The sequence below is a fragment of the Lathamus discolor genome, chromosome Z (genome assembly GCF_037157495.1).
Source record: "Lathamus discolor isolate bLatDis1 chromosome Z, bLatDis1.hap1, whole genome shotgun sequence".
Taxonomy (NCBI): domain Eukaryota; kingdom Metazoa; phylum Chordata; class Aves; order Psittaciformes; family Psittacidae; genus Lathamus; species Lathamus discolor.
In genome coordinates, this window is record NC_088909.1 from 48,825,294 (window position 1) to 48,844,125 (window position 18,832).

General features: G+C 38.8%; 1 protein-coding gene across 2 annotated transcripts in view; it reads left to right on the forward strand.

Annotated features, from left to right (window-relative positions):
- The window catches only part of DTWD2 (DTW domain containing 2), a 90,962-nt gene that overhangs the window by 296 nt on the left and 71,834 nt on the right, over nt 1-18,832 (forward strand). The gene's annotated exons all lie outside the window — the stretch shown is intronic.

Here is an 18,832-nt window from a genome sequence, read left to right on the forward strand (position 1 = left end):
GCGTCGTGACGGTGGCGGGGCGGGGGGCGAGCGGGGCCTGTTACTTAGCAACGGGCCAGGCAGGGGCAGGCGGCTTGGCTGGGTGGAAGTGGCCGTCGTAGGCTGAGGCAGAGGATCGAGTTTAGCCTGCATCTCGCTTGTCTGTGTGTGGGGCAGGCTGTGCCAGTCTGTGTCATGCATATGTCGACGTATGCACACACATCGGGATATGCGTCCGTACTTGGGCGGCGGAGTTGGCGGCTGGTCAGAGTTTCGGGCCCTCTTCGCCTCAGGAAGCCGCCGTCCCTGCGGCTGGGCGGGGAAACCGCTTCGGCCGGGCTCTGCCGCGAAGGTGTTGGGCATCAGGAGAGTGGGAAGTGCTTGTGCGGGGCTTACAGAGGCTGGCAGTGAGCTCCTGTGAAGTGTGTGGGGTTTTTTTAATCTTGTTTTGGATTTTGTGGTTTTGGTTTTTAAAATCTGCGCTTGTCACCAGGCTTGTGGATGTGACCCCAGGCCTCCCCTTTCCAAGTACAGCCTGCCTCTGTCACTCCTGCGCAAGGTGGAAAATGTGCCCTCGCGTCTGTGGGAGTGAGGTGGGGAGAGGAGGGTGCGGTGATAGTGACTTCTGATCATACAGGAATATCTTGTAACCTTATTATATGCTCTATCCTGAATGATAAAACCTGATTGTATGCCTCATTCCTGCCAGTGTTCAAGGCCAGGCTGGGCTTTGAGCAGCCTGGTCTAGTGGAAGGTGGCCTTATCCATGGCAAGGGGCTGGAACTAGGTGGTCTTTAAGGCTCCTTCCAACCCAAACCATTCTGTGATTCTATGATATGTCTGTGTATCTGTGTGCTTTTAATGGAGTGAGTTGACGGTAAGTCAGCTGTTACTGAACTGAAAAGTTTGTACAAAACCACCAAAGATAATTTCCCAGTATCTATATTGATTTTATTAATTTCTGCTGGTTGGTAAGTAGAAGGCATGTAATTTTACTAAGTGTAGTTGTAGTCTCCATAAAGGGTCAGAGTTCAGGAGCTTATGTTTGGTGAGGTCATCAAAAACCACATGCATTGTGGAAGTCATAACGTCTGTGAATCTTACCTGTTAAAAACAAATAGTCGTGGGCAATAGTTAATGCTCAAAGATGAAAACCATGCAGATGCATGACACCTCCTTTTCCCTGCTTGCTTTTTCTCCAGTGAGTTTTAGCTCAGGGGACTTCTTGAGCCAAATGTGTTTTTCTGTTTACTATGCACCAGCAGATTTTTCTTTTTCCTTCTGGCAATTTGGGCAGTCCCCCTTGAACCTATGGAAAGTTTTCACATTTTGAACAAATGGCTGTCAAGATGGCACCTCAGGCCTACAAACCCTGGGTAGGAAGCACTACCTTTTGTTTTACTTTGGTGTCGTGGTTTAAGCCCAGCCAGTAACTCGGCACCAGACAGCTGCTTGCTCGCTTCCCTCTTCCCCCTGCTGCCAGTGGAACTGGGGAGGAGAATCGAAGGAATAAACCCCACAGGTTGCGATAAGAACAGTTAATTAAAGTGCAATATAGTGATAATAGTAAGAATACCAATGGTAATGATAATAATAGGAAGCAACAAAACTAGGAATGAATGCTCAGAAAACAGCAGTGATGCACAGTACAATCGCTCACCACCCATCGACTGATACCAAGCCCTACCTGAGCAGTGATCAGTCCCTTCTGGGTTACTCCCCTCTGTTTATATACTAGGCATGATGTCCTGGGGTATGGAATACCCCTTTGGCTAGTTTGGGTCAGGAGTCCTGTCCGTGCTCCTTCCCAGCTTCCCCTTGTCACTTGGCAGAGCATAAGAGACTGAAAAGTCCGTGATCAGGGTAAGTGCTGCTCAGCAACAGCTAAAACATCAATGTGTTATCAGCACTGTTCTCAGACTAAAGCCAAAACACAGCCCTGTGCCAGCTACTAGGAGGAAAAACAACTGTTACAGCTGAAACCAGGACATTTGATTATGGCTTCCACCTTCCTCTTTTGCATATAGTATTCAAACACGTAAGCCTTGGTTAGTGTGTTTCTTCTTATTCTCGTAAGGACCCTTCCTAGTGCCAAGGCTGCTTGCTTACTTAGTAATCTTTTGGTAAGGAAATTTTTAAAAGCCTTTTGGAAAACCCAAGTTGATTTTGACAGCTATAGCACCTTCACTCGCATGTTTGTTGAATCTTTCAGAGATCTTAAGTAGTTTTGAAAAGCAGGGTTTCCTCTTGCAAAAGCCATGCCAATTATTCTTGTGTAATTATATATTTTGTATGTGTTCACTAACCATATTTGTAATTGTAGTTTCTGCTTACATTAACAGTTTTATTTGTCGTGATTTTTAAGACTTGTTTCACGTTTGCCATTTGTAGTCCTGAACTACAAAGTTCCTGAACAAAAGGAGCTGCTGAATGAGAGTTAACCCACTGTTGTTACTTATTCAGCTATTTAACCTTGAGTTCTTTTAAAATGCCCATAGGTTATTGCTGATTACTGTTGCTTATGTTGTCAGTGTATTTTGTAACCTTTGCTCTAGTTCCTTCAATTCTGGGCAGATTCTCTGAGGAGTCACTTACAAAAATAATTTCCAGATTAGGAAATCTGGAAATTTTTTCTTTCATATTAAACCCAGTGGAAAGTATTTACTCAGCTTCTCATCACCATGTAGTATTGAAACACCAGCTTCCTAAATGAATTACACTTGCTGTGAAGAGCACGGGTTCAATGAGCACAGACATGGGAAGAAATGTAGGGACAGAGAAACCAAGGAGGATAAAAAAGCCACAGACCTGCTTGGTTTTTAATAAACAAGGAAATTGGCTTTTTGCTTGTTTTCTTTTTTTTTCTTTTTTTTTTTTTTAACATTTTGAATTGTGCACTTCGTCTGTTTTTGTGGTGTATCCTCTCTAGCCTCTTCCTCACGAATATAACTTAATTATGCTTGTCATTAAGCACAGCATTCTGTGGCATGACTTGAAATAAAAATCAGTAAGTCAGTGGGACTTAGGGAACCTCATGGGCAGGAATATTGTGATTGTGATGGTTTGGGGCAGGTATCTTTAACTGAGTCCTTTGGTTTTCTAAATTATGGAATAGGTTTTTGTGGTAAGTCACCTTAATGCGTGTGGAATCAATGTTTGTGGTGGTGATGGCCTGAATTCAGTACAAAAGCACAGAAAAATGGGTTCTTTTTAGCATCATCCGGTGATTCCTCACGGGGACCAGCTTCAGGTTTTGATGCTTTTTTTTTTTTTTTTATAAGGCAGGGCAGCTGAATTACAGTGTTCTGACAAGTACTCAGTCAAGATGTAAAACAGAAATATAGCAGCAAGGTAGATAAGTTGATTTTGGATAATGTGAATGACTTGAGTGTCCTGAAGGAACAGAATGTTTCTGAGTGTTATGTGTTTGAGACTTTCTTTTGCCTATGGTGGTCATGGAGAAAATGCTACCATTTGCAATAGCTTATGGTGAAGTTTTTGAATAAAATTATGTAATTACAATTTTACATTTTAAAGGTTTGTGTGTGTGTATGTGCGTGTGTGTATGGTTAGTTTAAAAGAGAAAGTTTGTGGAAAATGATCCTAGTCATAGTTGGTGTTTGAGATGGCAAATGGCTGATGTGAATGAAGTATATGCAGTTGACTTTATGCTGTTTTATTCTTGAGGCTACAGTTTAATACATATTCTGCTTATCTGCCAAAACCAAAAGGTCAGTGATGATAAGTTTTGAGTCACCAGTGGTTGTTTGATCACTTCTTAAGGCTTTCTCTGCTGACTTTAATGATGAACTTGCTTTCAGAAATTAAACCACCACACCCAAACATTTAAATTGGAGAGTAAGATCAATACGGTTTCCAAGTTGCTGTTAGCATGGAAAATAAAATAGGCAGGCCTCACAACTGAAGGCACGTAGGACAACAATTTGATTTGGTAGTGTGGCACTCTGAAAGCAATGTAATATTTTTAAATTGTGTCCTTGTGTGAGTGAGATTTCACTGTTTTCTGGATACTTGGTGTGCTGTTAGGGTAAAAACTTTTTGGTACCACAAAAGCAGTAAATGCACAATGACTTGTAGCCACAGATCTTAACTGTGCATGTGCAGAGTTTTACTGTAGTAGGAGAATTTCTGAGGAGTTTTTAAGAAGGAATAACTTTAATCCTTTAATACAAATGCCTCCTTTGCCTGTATTTAAAATATTACAGATATTATACTTAATCTGGGTACTGTCTGAGTGCTCTTGATAACACTGATAGATTGATAGTGACATGGTGGCGTAGTGCTGCTTTGTATTCTGAGGAGAAACACAGTGTTTTTACATAAATAAGACCCATATTTGTTAATAATCCTGTTAAGTCATATAAAGGCCGAGTCTGAAGAAGCAGTATGGTCTTTCTTCAACACAGTAAATACATGTAGTTGCTTTATAGTACATTGATATGGTATTTAATTGTGAATGAGAATTTTAAAGTTTAATTAACTATCAAAGAAAGTGAAATAAACATCTAGGGGGGATGTTATGGGAGACAGAGACACTGTCAGAAGCCTTACTAAAGTTGCGGTAAACAACATCCACCACTCTCCTCTCATCCACTAAGCTAGTCGGGTCACTGTAGAAGACCATCAAATTGGTCAAGCATGGTTTCCCTTTTGTAGATCCATATGACTATTCCAAATCACCTTCTTATCCTTCATGTGTTTGGACATGGTTTTCATGAGGATTTTATCAACTACCTTAGCAGGGATTGAGGTGAAGTTGGCTGACCTGCAGTTTCCTGGATCTTGCCCTTCAGACAGGAGTAACATTTGCTTTCTTTTAGTCTTCAGCAACCTCTCTCACTAGCCAAAGAGAATAAAAATTGGCCTCACAAAGGCATTAGCCAGGAGATATCAGGATGAGTAAAGCTGTCCATGAGAACCAAGGCCAGTATAGGCTTAAAAGCTTTCCCCATTAGATTGTTCTGCAGGTACCTCCTGCAGGTATCTTCACCTCTCTTGTTTTGGTTGCTATATCCTTTCTGTTTACGTCACTGTGAGGCTTGCCTACACAATTTCCTTGTTTGTTGAGGAATCACTACCTTCCCTATAATTTCTACTTTAAAACTCTCCCTAACAATACTTTAGCCAGCCTGTTTGCAAAGTTAGTTTTACCCAATTTGGGAAATGCATCCTATTTCTTTCAAGTAGCTTTTCAAGTCTCTGAGGGTCAACTCAGAGAGGATCCCATGGCTGTAAAAACCAAAGCCCACAGTGTACAACCAGTTGTTAACCTACGTCAGGTCCTTCTGAGACCCTTGCCCTCACCAGCAGGATTGAGAACATGACCTGTTTCCCAGCCTGCCACCCCCAGAGCTCTGTAGTCACGCTTGATACTTCCCAGGTAACCCCAACAGAGTCATTAGTGCCTACATGGAAGAGCAGCAGAGGGTAGTAGTCAGAGGGCTAGATGTGCCTTGGTAGCTTTTCCACAATAACCCAAATAGGAAATCCCAACATGCAGCAGACTTCTCTAAAAGACATCATGGAGATCTTCAGACATGGGAGTCTTTTACAACTATCATTTTCTGCTTCCTTCTACTGGTCCTGAATGGGTCATGCCAAGCCATCAGAGATGCTCCACAGGACAAGTGGGACAGCACTTCCAGCTTCTCATCAAGTATGAAGACAGTGAACATACTGTGTAACTGCAAGTCATTGGTGGGGCAGGATCCTTCCTCCTGGTGTGAGCACTCACCACCTTCCAGCGTTCATTATAATAGGAGTTTTGACTTACGAGCTTCATTGGCACAGGTTGGTTGTGCCCCTCTGCTGCAGCTTGAATGTTCAGGGTCTCAGAAGAGATCTAGCTGATCTTTTATGCTTTTTGATGCTGTACAGGGTGATCTCCTCCTGCAGCACTTTCACAGTGTAGCACAGCTAGTGGACAACTGCACACCTCCTGCAGGCCAGAAGACTAAACGCCCCAGTGATAGACCCTTAGCACTCCCTGCAGCCTGGGCCTTGCAGCGGTGTCCTCCTTCTAAAGCTCCATGTGGGTCTTGGAGTCTAAAAGTAAAGGGATGGTTACTTCAGTGGTGGCTAAGAACTGGACCCTGTGGCCACGATTACTGTTGTAATGTTCTAATTCAACGTAGATTAATTATCATAGAATATCTTAAGTTGGAAGGGACCCATGAGGATCACTTAGTCCAACTCCCTGCTCCTCTCAGGACTACCTAAAACTAAACTATATGGCCAAGAGTATCTTCCAGGCACTCCTTGAACTGTGACAGGCTTGGTGCCATGACCACTTACCTAGGGAGCCTGTTCCAGTGACCAACCCCCTCTCAGTGAAGAAGCTTTCTCTGATATTCTATCTGAACTTCCCCTGGTGCAGCTTATTCCATTTCCTGTCACTGGTCATCAGAGAGAGGAGATCAGCAACCTGCCCCCCCATGCCCCCTGTGAGGAAATTGCAGACTGCCATGAAGTCACCTCTCAGCCTTCTCTTCTCCAAGCTGAACAAATAAATTGGCTGTTCCGCTGTGTGAGTTTTCTGGTGGACAGGCTTTTACCAGCTTTCTACCTGCTGTGAGTGCATCTTGGGAGATACAGAAGATAATAATGTAAAAACTGAAAATGAGGTTATACTAATACTGTCATTCCTGGCTGTTTGACCCAAAGCTGTCGGAAAGAAGTAGTGGACGGAAGAAGAGAGGAGTTGGTCTTGGTGAAGGAATAGGACGGTAATGAGACATTGGCAAATTGGAGATCTGCCAGAAGAGCACAAGTAGCTGGTCAAAAAATTAATTCTGAGATGATATGAAAGCTTCTAAAAAGAACTGGAAAGTTCTTAGTTGCAGTCAAGGTTGCGTTGGAAGATGCCACATATTGTAGTTTACATAACAATATTTCAAGACTCTCTGCACCATCAGCATTTGCAATTTGCTGGTTGGTAGCATTCAGTATTTTGCAGATATGTTTAACAGAGCATGTGTGAAGAATGATTATGTTGAAGAAATCAAATCTTAGGTCTGCCACTGGGTTTGTGTGGAAAGTCTTTGTCAGTGACAAAGCCACAAAGCCTCAAAGCCAGTTTGAGGCTGGGGAAGAAGAGAGCGCCTACCAGGGAAAGAGTTGGGGGGGGAATTACTTTTTTTAGGAGGGTTGTGTTCAGCTGTTGCTGTTAATAGCGAAGTGGCTAAATTGTTCTGTGTTGTACTATAGCTGAAGGAATCAGAAATTATATCTCTTAATGGATTTTTGCCTGTGGAACTAATTTTATGTCTTACAACTTTTAAAATTTGTTTCTTTTCCAAAAACTTGGTTCATTTGCCATTCTCTCATACCCTTGTGTTGGCACAGTAATGGCATGCATAGGTTTATCAGACTCAGGGGCAGAATTCCCTGAACTGGTGAATCAATGAGACTTTTGTAAGGTAATTTCAACACAGGTGAGCCTGATAAAATAGTTACAGGCCTTGTCACCTGTAAGTTTTATTTCTTTTCAAAAATAAATGGAAGTATCGACAAAGATGTCTCATCTTCTTATCGTGAATGTAAAATAAGTGTTCATTCCTGATATTTAGTGATTTTTATATAAATGAGTTCAAATATGTATGTGATTTAATACAGAAGGGTAGAGATGTAAATGTGTTTCAGTGCATAAACATAGGAATACAGGCAGCTGAGAAGGTAAGAGAGACCTTGGTGTTAATCATTTGTCTGACTGTGCTGTGGGACATTGTCAACTCTGTAGCAAACATGAGTGGCATGAAGAAGAGCTCTGTTGTGATGACTGTGTTCATTTTAATACTTTTGCCTTAACAGCCAGCTTGGATATATTCACATAGAAGGATGTATTTGCTGAGGCAGTGCTGTTAGAAACCTAGAAGGTGACTTAAGTTCTTGAGACAGGAGGTGCTATAAGTCTGCGTGCTCCCGAACTTGGAGTTAATTGTACTTTGCTTGCAAGCAAAGAATCCAGCTGCAAGGCCACAGAAACATTACTGTTGTTTTACATTTAAACATGTGGAATTATATACTTAATAGTAAAATAAATATAGAATTTACCTACTGCAGATGAAAGATGTAACTTGTTTGACTTCAATGAACTAAGATGCATGTTATCTGCACTACATTCCCTTTTATGAAGGGGAGCTAAAGGTAAGTGAAAAAATTGTCAAGTGTTAGTTTTCAAGTTCAGTGTCTCTTATTATATTAGCACACTTTCATTAATGTTGCTCTAAGTGATTGTAGTCTACACAGTAAAATCTATGGTTTCTATTTCTTAGAATTATAACTATCAAGCTAAACACTTGGCAGTGGGTTTCAGTTTATTTTTGCTCTGCATTTAGTGGTTGCTATAGCTGGAGTAGTTTCTCATGCTGTTGTTTCCTTGGCCTTTATTGGCAGTAATGAGCGGTGCCGGAACTGTTGGTGTATTAAAATTGTTAGTGACTTGAATGTTACTTTTTTCTGCTAGGCTAATTTTCAAAGGCATTTGATCATTTTCTATTATATTATGATCAGATTAATGAGTAGTGACCTTTTCAGGCCACTTGTTTTGTACTTGGTTGACCTGGTTAGCATCTGTTTTGATCTGCTGGCATTAAAATTAAAAAAAAAAAGCGTGTTTGTATGTGTATGTCAGGCTGGCTACTTAACTGTGGGCAACTGTGGGCTAATAGGAGCATGACCAGAGAAAAGTAAGATAATCTTTTTAATTAAAGCAGCTCTAGTACCTTTGATCTGCTTGTTTTCTGTAATCACACGAAGTGCGACTTTGCATTGGAGTAATAGTGTATTGTAAGACAAGGCAAAGATATTTCTACATTGTTCAAGCCTTGCCAACTTAATCATAAGGAGTACTAAAAATACCAATGTGGTTCTTTTAGAAGAATTGCTGTTGATTTTTATAAACAAAACACAAAGCAAAAACCTAAAAAATAAGAAAAAAGAAAAAGATAAAAAAAATTATATTTCGTGCTGTGCAAAAGTAGGTGAGAACCGAAGACTGCTGTCTGTATACCCAAAGAAGCACAGCCAATTCCATGATTTTTTTATAATTTCTGAAGCTTGCATCTGAAGTTGGCATAAGTGAATTTCACCTGGAATGTGATGCTATGGAACAGAACAGTATTTGCTTTTGAGGAAAGACAGCCCTGACATATCCCAGAGTTATTTTTGACATAGAAGTACTGTAGAGTTTGCCTGAACATCCTGTGACTGATATGTTCTTATGTCACTCAGATTCTTTAGTTACTCCATCTTCTCTCCCTGCTTTCGTTTTCCACACAGCCTAGTTTCATTTTTATCAAACCAAGCTTTCCTGTCACTTTGCACCACTCATGTCCACTTCCTGTCAGATGCACCACTCAAACCTCTTTCCCTTACAGAATCTGTGTGCTTAGAATTTCTTTGTGGTTTTTGTTTGTTTGTTATTTTTTAATAATTTCCCTAAAAAAGAATCATCAGAGTAAGCTGACTTGTTCCATCCCTAGTTTTCTGGCTGCCTTTCATTTATGATCTTTTTGGTTTTTTTTTTTTTTTTTGTCTTATGTTTAAGTTGTGGAATCTGGTTGTCGAAGTCTTCTCTCCTCCTTTCAGTTTCTGAATTTCATTCCACCATCTGATCTTCCATCCAGATTTATCCCTCGCAATGCACGTGTGTGTCACTTTCTTATATAAGTCAAATCTGTCTTCTGAGCACTAGATTCAGTTTTCTCTTGGCTCTTTTATAGCTTTATGAAGATCATACTTTTGCTCTACAAACTCTTCTGAAATGTTTTTTTGTCAGTCTCTAATGCTTTCTTCTGCTTGGAACAAATAACCCAACTTCAAGCTACTGGATATATCAGCCTAATAGTTAGTTGCCTGTGTTATTACTGGAAGCATAGCTCTCCTTTGGCTTCTAGGACATAGTCCTCAGCTTTTTTTTTTTTTTTTTGTTCATTTTTCTACACACTGTTTCTGAGTTACATCAATGATGCCTATCACTTTTGTAAGAGTTTTGTTTTAAATTCTTGTCTCAGTTCCTAAAGCCATTAAACATCTATGTCCAATATTAAGACCTACAAACTGTCTGTTAATGGGTGTTTCTTGTTTAATCTCAAGTTTGTCTCCTTGTGAATGTCCAAGCTGTATGAGCTTAGTTGTGTAAAGGAGAATATGTCCTTGCTGTGCTTAATTTTTGTCTTGCTGGGTACTGTGTAAAGAAAACATACAAAATGAGTCCTGGAGGCCTCATCCTCTGGCTCTTCTGGCACAACAGTAGTAGATGATACATGGTTTATGTTGTAAAGTTAACTGGAATTTTTCTTACCTAATGAGTATCTAAATAGATACTGTGGCAGATCTTTGTACATGTTTTTCTTAATTTTTTCTATATTAATGAGTTTTCTGAGTTGTTTTTGTTTTGTTTTGTTTGTTTTTCCCCTTTTTAAGTGTTCAATCAACTGTTATCCAAAAAGCTAGGGATCTTAAATAAAATCGAAAGTGCATGCTCCTTAGGTTTTGGAAGGAGCACCTTAAAACACATGTGAGTGGGTTATTTATTTATTTATTTATTTATTTTTTAATTAATTGATAATATCTACTTATGCAGCCTCACAGTGTTTATGACAAATTATTTTAATTTTCTAATGGTGCCATAGAGTAGGCATTTCCCCTATACTTTTGTTTAGTACCAGCACTTCTATTTACTTCAAAAGTCCAGTTAAATGAAATTGAAAATGGGTGAATCATGCACTAGGGAGTCAAGAAATGGAGGAAATTGGAAGGAATGCAAAATGTTCAGGAATTATGTCTTTTGGTGCTCACATCAGATAGCGAAAAGAAAATGTTCCTTACTTTAAATAAAGTACCTACAGTTTGTGGGTTTATTAAGGAAGCCAATTTGGAGAAATCCATTGCCAGAAGAGTTAATCAGAGATAAGGTCAGACTGTTATGAGGAGACAGTGACTGTGTCTAGTTTTGTTAATGCTAGTTCATATTATTAACTGCTAGAAAACAGTAAACCAAGAGAGTTGTATTTTGTAAAGAAGGATGCTCAAAAAGGGTGATTTGCAGGTTCCTATGGTTTGCTACGTGTGTGAGACAACAATAGTGTTTCATTCCAGTTTTATAATCTATGGAACTTGTTTTTCCAGTAGCTCTGAATTCAATATTACACTTATGGGAACAATTCCTTTAATTTTTCCTCAGTGCCTATTTAGATTTGTTTTAGAAACTTGATAATAATCTCTCTCTTTGTTAGAGTTTTCATCAAATGGAGTTGTGAGCCTGTAAAATCATTAGAGTTTAAACGTATTTTGATATTTTTAATAGAATGGCTTGGTAATTTTACCCTGTAATAGGGATTTTCTTAAATTCCCTATCAAATTAAAATATCAAAGAGATGAGCAATTAAATCCAGATGTACTGTTTCTCTTGGACACCTACATCTAATTCTCCATGAACATTGAAGTTCTTTAAAAAAAACCATAATGTGTGAAAAAGCAGGCAGCTAATGCAGTGCATTGTTGATTTTTAAATGCCTTTTAGAATATATCATCTCTAAGTAAATTTAAACATTAAAAAATTCCACAACAAGCATGTATAGCCCTTTCATGACTTATGAAACTGAAGCAGAGATTCTAATGGATATGTTTGTGTTTTAAACTCGGATATTTTCAAAGGGATCCTAAATATCTTAGAGCTTCAGTCTCTGAAACTATTTGATAATGTCTTTGACATTTGTAACAGTACGGTGGATATAATCTGTCAAACTCTATTAAGTTAGTTATCCTTCAGTATAATTTGGTTATGAGCCATCGCTTTCATTTTGTACTCTGTTAATGTTTGCACATACAGATTATGTACCTGTTTGGAGAAGGGTTAGGGAAGAAATTTAATAAAAGCACTATCAGAGGACTAATGGAGTGATGTAAAAACAAGTGGGAGTAGGTGCAGAAAAAACAGCATGCCCACCTTCTTTGCCAGACTGGCTAATGGATCTAATAGTATCTAACCATGGTGACAGTGTCTGGAATAGTAGTGGGTGCATTTGTCTGAGTGGATAAGAATACTAGGGAGGCATTTGACAATGTTGCACTGTATGCTGAGAAGATAAAGACTAAATGAGTGAGGCTACAAAATAAACAAAGAGCTGGCTGGATTGATGAGCCCAAACAAGTGAATTGAGAGAGCATTTTAGGAGAAATTTCCTTGCAGGTTTATGCTGTGTGCAAAGCTGATGGACGTGTTCCCTGTGATCAGGTTGGTATGGGGAAAGGCATGCATGGCAAGCTGGCAGGTGGCACCAACGTGGAGGGAGCAGTTGCTGTACTGCAGGATAGAGCTGCCATTCAGAGACACAAGGACACATTGTCATGAGGAATATCACAAAATTCAGCAAATGCAAAGGCCTGCACCCAGGATGCGGAAGAAGCCCTGGCAGTATTAAAAGCCTGTGTACTGACTGGAAAGGGAACTACTCTACAGCGAAGAACTAGGGCACTGAAGTGGGCAGGGGGCTGAGTGAGGACTGCCAGTGAGCCCTGGAGCAGAAGAGGTCCAGTTTATCCTGGCTGTTTCAAAGTCTATTCTAGCTGTTCAATCCTAGCTGTGTTTCAACTTAAATGCAAATAGACTACTCTCTCTGAGAGCAGTTAAATGCTACAGTTGATTGCCTGGTGAGACTGTGGAGTCAGTCTTGGAAGTGCTCAGACCAGGTTGCTCAAAGCTTTTGAAATTATTCCTGTGAAACTGGCCTAGATGACCTCCAGAGGTCTTTCCCAATCTCAGTTATTTCCTGAGTATGTTTTTGGTTTTGTACTGTTGTGCTCTGAGTGGTCTCTCTGTGCAACAGACTTAAAGCATTCCTTTTTAATATGGAAGTATTATTGTGACACATTTTTCCTAAGAAATGCTGCCTGCAGAGCATCTTGAGTGGTCGTTAGGTTACAAATCAGTATGATTCTGGGGTTTGATGTGGTGACTGCTATACTGAGCATTGAAAAGCACTTGTGCTTAATTGGTGTATACTTTAAAAGCAGCATCTTACAGTATCCCCCAAAAGCTTTAGAATAACTTCATGAACTTGATGCCTGAATAAATAAAGAAAATATTCGTATTCAGTAAAAATAAGCACGTCTTAATAAAATAATAACTGCTTAACAACAGGTATACTATTTAAAAATACGTTATTTCTTCGTATTAAACCATGAAATTGGTTGACCTCTTTTAATAAGATTGATGCTAGATCAAAATCAGTGTGTTCGACAGAAGTGGCTGCTATTCACAAAAGGAACGCTAGAGTGTAGTGTAGCACTTACAGTACTCTTGCAGCTAAGCGGTGTCAGGAAGTCGGAACAGAAGGTTGCTTGCATACAGGCTTTTTTCATATGGTGTTATAATGTGAAGTTATACTGAAGCTCCCTGAATACATAAACACAGCTTCATTCTTCTGCCATCTAGAGCAGAAGAAGTGAGTAGTAAACTAAAATTCTTTAATTGAAGAGTATTAAATATTCAGCCATTTTCCTAACATTGATTATTCAGCATATGAAACTCTGTTAGCTGTATTTTTTGCTTACAGGTAGTTGAAGATAAATAGCAGAGAATGGTAGATTCTTCTTTTAACAGGACTATGTACTTTTTTAAAAGAAGTTTTGTCTGGTAGAAAGCATCCATTTTCATGTTAATGCTGAATATAGATTGGAATGGGCTTTGTATTATTTATTCATCTGTTTTACCAAAATATAGCAATACCTTAATTTCATTGCATATTTATTCCCCCTTTTTTTGGGGTGTGTGTGTGTTGTTTTTTATTTGTGAAAGGAAGAAAGTTTAAATTTTTTGCTCTAAATGACAGGATATGTGGCATTGTTGCATGAATTGAGAGGTACAAAACCCTAGCTCTGCTATTCTGAGAGATATGTGGGTACTGAGCTTGCTTTCGTTAAAAATCAGTGACTGAATTGGGTTTGGACTTCATTTGATGCAGAACTGAGCTTTTAATTTAAGTCCCGTTTCTCATTTGCTTGTTTCAAAGTAGCATTCAGACTTGGTTTACTGTTAGCAAATAAAGTGTACATGCCAGTAGACTCTGTCTTTAAAATACTATTTTAAATAAGGTGAAGTTGCATAGGTAGACCTAAATTTCAAATATTAAAAGAAATGTTTGCTTTTGTGTAGATGGAAAAGTCAGCTTTGTTGATACTTGGTCTGGTTTTGGAACAAGAGAGTGCTGTGGGTGTAACTTTAACCTCAAAGCAAAACTGAAAAATGTCATAGATGTTTTACATGGGAAGTTAATGTTAGAAGTCTTTATTCTTGCAAAGATTCTTGCAAGGTTACCCTTAATGACAAGTTGTAGTTATCCTTTTTAATCAAGAAGTCAACACCAAAACAACAGTGGAGGAAGCTAGGTAATTTAACTTCAGATTTGTAGACTGCATTTACACAGGTTCAGTTGAACTAGTGGATGCAGCTGAAATCTACTGTTCCTAGCTCCAGCTAGCAGAGTCTTTATCCCCAGGCTTCTCAAGCTGCTTTTCCACTGAGTCACTACAAAATTCACTATGGCCTTTTATCCTCATGGGGTGCCAAAGAGCCTGTGTCAAGCCAAGGTACTAGCCTGAGAAGAAGAGGGGGAGAAGGGCTAGTTAGCTGCAATTTCTGAGATCCCTCATCGGGGAGGCTCTTTGAGCAGGTATGGGGGGTGTGTGTGTGTGTGTGTGTGTGTGTGGCTAGCGAGGCTACAGGACCTGAGGCTAAAGAGAGGACCATTGCAGGTCAGAAGAGGTCATCTGCTGTACAGAAGTCCAGGTTCCATGTGTAACATATTTTTGGTCCTGTTCTGGATTATAATGAAAGCTTGGTGCCAGCAGAGAATCAGCACTGAGCTCTGTGTGTGGTGGCTATAAAAGCTTTGGAAGAACCCTGAAGTTCTGAAAACAGGCTTAGTAGGAGACAGAAGCAAACTGCCCTTAGGCTGTGCTAATGCGCTCTAAATTATCCGTTAGGTATTTTCTTGTGTGTGAGGATAGAGATGTTACTAGGGCACTGGACTGATTTGACTTGCAAATACATATAAAAATGTAAGAAGATTTGTGGGCAACGTGTACATACGCAGTTAAGACTTACATAATTTGTCGATAACCTAAACAGATGATGGAATACAACTAAAAATGGTAATTGCTGGTGAGCATATTAAAGCTTGCTAAAATGCCATTCCACAATATTAAATAAAATGTAACATTGAATGTAATATTTTATTTCGAAGCTAGCTGAAATCAGAGTGGCTGAGGAGCAGATGCAGTGGTGGTGGGTGGCTGGGTGCTGCCTGGTGAAGGCCCTCAGTGCCTGCAGGGAGCAGCCCCGCTCCCATTTTGGCTTTAAGGCCCTTGCTAACATGCCAGGTACCTTCTCTTATGATCATTTTTGTTTCTCTAGACTGTTAGACTCTGTTGGTCTCTGCCCTGTTCCAGTCCATGCCTTAAAATAGTTTTCAGCTTTTCATTTTCCATTCTAGTAAAGAAAATAAGATAATGGAAACATCTGAGGCCAGGCTAGGACAGGCCTTCCTAATACATTGTATTATTGCAGGTACATAAACAACTGTAATTCTGGTCAAGTAACTGCTCACATCTTTTTTTGTGCTTCATGTATAATCCTTTAGAAATGAGAATAGGTCAGATTGTATAACTGGGGTTCATATAACTGCCTACACAAAGTTCAGATTCTGTCTCTTCAGTTAAAATTGAGGGAGAGACATAAATTAAGAAAGGGTTAGAAATGAAAACTTTCTTTAAGAGAGTATCTTTGACAGGCTTTATTTTTATGATGGAAATTATTTGGTGCAGCATTTTCAGGTGTAGGCACTTAACCATCTTTTAAACAAGCTGCATGTCAACTTAAATAAACCATAGCTGGACTGAACTCTATCACATTAAGCCAAGGACACAGTTTCTCATTCTGTAATTATTGCAAAGGCTAAGATAGTAACAAGCATTTGGACAAACCCAGCTTTTCAGATTGAATCAAACATTCAAACAAACGTGCTTCTGTAGCACTGAAAAAAAATTATCTTCTGCCAGTAATGTCCACAGACCTCATTAAGTTAAAAAGTATTAATTTTAATATGCTGTTTAAAAAATATACCTCTGGTTTTACTTTATGCTGCTAACTGGAGTGTTTTCTGCATATATTCAAATGGATGAAAAATCAAGATCCTGAGTCCTTATTATTGGATTTTCTTTTTTTATTTATTTTTCTTTCTTGGATTGGGGGTGGGAAGAGAGGTGGGAGTCTTCTTTTGCTTGGAAAATTCTGAGCTTTTCCACAATACCTTGTTGTTAAAGATTTTTTCTGGTTAGACTTTTCTTGTGACAGCCTCAAAACTTCTGAGACACATGGGGAATTATAAAGCTGGCAATGTAAAACTTCATTCTAACTTCTTAATCTTAATGTCTTGATGGCCTGCTTTTTAAATGCCATTACCACTTCACCTTTTTCAACAAATTTAAAGCTCTGCTAACTGTCTGGCAGCAGGCTTGTCAGAGTGCCAGCTACTTTGCCGGACTGTAGAGCCGAGATGCATGAAAATGTCAACAATTTCAGGCTCATTAGTTTTTGGCTTTCCTGGCCTTTCTGTAATGACTGCAGTGCTGCATAAGCTAAATGATATGTATTTTTTTATTTACTTATATTAGTTACAGTGGAAACCGCAGCCAACTTTAATGTAAACAGTTGAAAGAGTGTTCTCCTATTGATTTATTAATTTAAGTTATTTGCAAGGAAAGCTGCTTGCCAAGGTCTGCTTCCATATAAGAAGTTAAGAAAGTATACAGTGTGGATATTTTATTCTTCTTTGTATCTTTTCTACAGCATTGGAAGATATTTGTTGTTTTTAATATGTCCAGGTTAGCCTTGTAAAGCTGCCATGAATATTCCAGGCAAAAATAATCTCCTTACCTGTTTGTCTTTTATTTGTTATGTAATTGGTAAGGCAAAAAGGTTATTTGCCTTGGAAAATGGTCACATGAGAACACTGCACAACTCAGAGCCTGTAATAAAGGTAGCATGGACCTTGTCTACATTTCTGAAATATATTAATTTTTGTCTGTATACCTTCAATGTGACAGTATGGGAAAGAAAACTCCTTGAGAACTATACCTTTAACATATAGCATTCATACAGATTCTCTACTAATTAATCTACTAATTTTGTTGGGTAACTTGTTACCATCTATTTAAAGTCAAAGTTTAAAGGAAATGTAAAAATTAAATTAAAATACTTCTAATGTAATGACCTGTTACTGTAGCATTAGAAACTTCTCAAAACCACTCATCCTTAAGTGGTACTTCTCTAAATACAACTATATCTTCAATAAATAATAATATCTCTTGTACTATTTTAGTGTTCAACACCACTGTGAAAAACATGGCAATAGATAGAAAGAAAGTTTGGAATGACACATAAACTCCCAAATACTTGAAAGGAAAAGTTTTTTTCTTTACTAATTTTAATTATTTTTACAGATACATGTTTTCTGGAGAAAAAAAAAAAAAGTAGGTTTACTTGTTTGCCTGATTTTTCGAGAAACACACGAGCTGATGTAGTTTTCAGAATGACAAGAATGTTGTCGTCAATGACAACTCTGAGCCTGTCGTGAAATAAATGACAGCTTCCATCCCTTACCTCCGAAGAACTGCATTTGTCCAGTTTTAGTCTTAAATCTAGGAAGAATGACATCTTGTAATCTCTATAGTTAAGGCTTTTCAAATGTTTTGCTGCAGCTATTGAAATCCAGACCAGCTGAGCTTTGACTGAAAATCATTGCTAACTGTTAGATCTTTAGTGCTGTAAAAAAAATCAGTTGGTGAAGAAAATCCCGTTTCCAGTGGCTGGGTGTCAACAATAGAAAACTCCAGGCTTAAAATCAGGACTGGCATAACAGCTTCTTTAAGACTTGCACAGAGGATAGATTTGATGCTTTTTGAGTTAAATTTTGCTACTTTTTTTTTTCAGTAAGAGCTCAAGACATAGTTCCTGAAATGTTTTGGGTTATTCTGAAAGTAAATGTTGAAATAGGGACACATGTAGTCTGTGCTTGTTCCAAACACTTACTTTGCTGTTATTTTCTTGTTTTGGTTTTTTTTTTTTTTTTTGAGATCTGTGGCTCAACCATTTGTTTTTATTGTTCAGTAACAGTAAACCATGCACTCATGCTTAATGTGCTGATGAAGATTGAAAGACCTGAGAGCTGCTTGTGCATGGCCTTACAGCTGTATTCTTTTAGGTAGTGATTTGTGCCAGTAAACTGTACTCAGAACAAATGGGTCAGACCCAAGGTTTGTATTGTAGAAATTGAACAGTGGTGAGCAATAGGTGCCTTGGGATCAGCATAAATACAGGGTAACTCTTGAGTGATATTTTGTATTTCTGGGATTTTCTGAACCAAAAAGCCTACCTTCATTCTTTACTAGTTCTTGAAAATGGATACTTTTTTTCCTGCTGTTTTTGTTCCCATTATAATAAGGTAGACAATGTAGCTATTCATGAAACAGATGCAAATATGTGTTTCCTTTTGAACTTAACTCTGCTGATATTGCTTGATACCTTTATCAATTAACAGCCTTATTCTTTGGATTTTCTGAAGTCTGTTGCTCTGGGCAGTGGTACAGGATTGTTTCACATTTGCAGGAGAGCAGTAATTTTCAAATTGGAGAAGTCTTGATTACAGATGATGGAAAATGTAACCAGGGTGTTGATCAGGAGGGTTGTAAGCCATACTGTTGAGAGTTGAGTGGAAAATGGAATGAAGGGCATTCATATGGCTTCTCACCACAGCACACAGAAGCAGGA